The sequence below is a fragment of the Myotis brandtii genome, unplaced genomic scaffold, assembly GCF_000412655.1.
Source record: "Myotis brandtii unplaced genomic scaffold, ASM41265v1 scaffold426, whole genome shotgun sequence".
Classification (NCBI taxonomy): Eukaryota; Metazoa; Chordata; class Mammalia; order Chiroptera; family Vespertilionidae; genus Myotis; species Myotis brandtii.
Window position 1 is genome coordinate 585,437 of NW_005366314.1, and position 1,254 is coordinate 586,690.

The window sequence follows — 1,254 nt, forward strand, 5'->3', positions numbered from 1 at the left end:
ACCCCCACAGCTTCTCCCTCCACCCCCCAGCTTCCCAGCTTATGCTGAGTTCGCTGCTCTCAGGGGAGCCTGCTGGCCTCCATCACAGACCCAATGCGTCTGCCGGCAGGAGTCCCGATGTTCGGGGCGGCTCACCCTTCTAGATTCTTCTCCCTCAACTTTGCTGCTCGCTCCTGGCCAACAAGGACTCTGTGGTTTTTTGTTGTTGCTTTTTTAAAATATATTTCTATTGATTCCAGAAAGGAAGGGAGAGAGGGAGGGTGAGAGAGAGAGAGAGAGAGAGAGAAGCATCAATGATGAGACAGAGTCATTGATCGGCTGCCTCCTGCACGCCCCACTCTGGGGATCAAGCCTGCAACCGGGGCATGTGCCCTGACCGGGGATTGAACCTGGGACCCTTCAGTCTGCAGGCCGACGCTCTATCCACTGAGCCACACTGGCTAGGGCAGGACTCTGTGTTTTAAGGCTCAGTCACATGCTTAGCAAGTGTCTGGTGAACAGTAAGTGTTCAATAAACAGTTGGTTTATTTCTCACTGAAAACACGTGAGCATAAGCTCCAGGTGTGATCCTGGCGGGAGCTGACAGGACAGGACAAGGAAAAGGACTGAAGACAGTGGAACTCTCACACCTGCAGTGAGGGCACCCCTGCTGGGTGGGTGGGGGCCCGGGTGACACGTTCCCCGAGTTTCCCCCACCCTCACCCTCTAGACCAGAGGTGGGACCTGTTTCCTGCTGAGGGCACGTGGGTACATCACTCACAGGCCACACAGTGACGGGCTGAGAAGTCAGCTGGTTGTCCTTGGTCCAACGCTTACTCAGCTCCCCCCACAGCAGCGGTTCTCAACCTTCCTAACGCCGTGACCCTTTAATACAGTTCCTCATGTTGTGGTGACCCCCAATGTCATTGTTACAAATTGAACATCATTAAAGCATAGTGATGAATCACAAAAACAGTATGTAATTATATATGTGTTTTCCGATGGTCTTAGGCGACCCCTGCGAAAGGGTCGTTTGACCCCCAAAGGGGCCGCGACCCACAGGTTGAGAACCGCTGCCCCAAAGCCTTGGCAGGCCCCGGCCACAGGGTTTCTCAGGCCTTACAGGGCCCTCGGGCCGACGCCCCCCCTCCCCCCTGCCCGGCCATCTCCAGGCCCAGGTGTTGTCAGGAGGCTCTTCCGCCTGATTCGCGGCCTCTTGCCTCCTCGGGCCGCGCACACGGCTGGGCCGGAGCCCCATCCTGTCCTCCTTCCGGA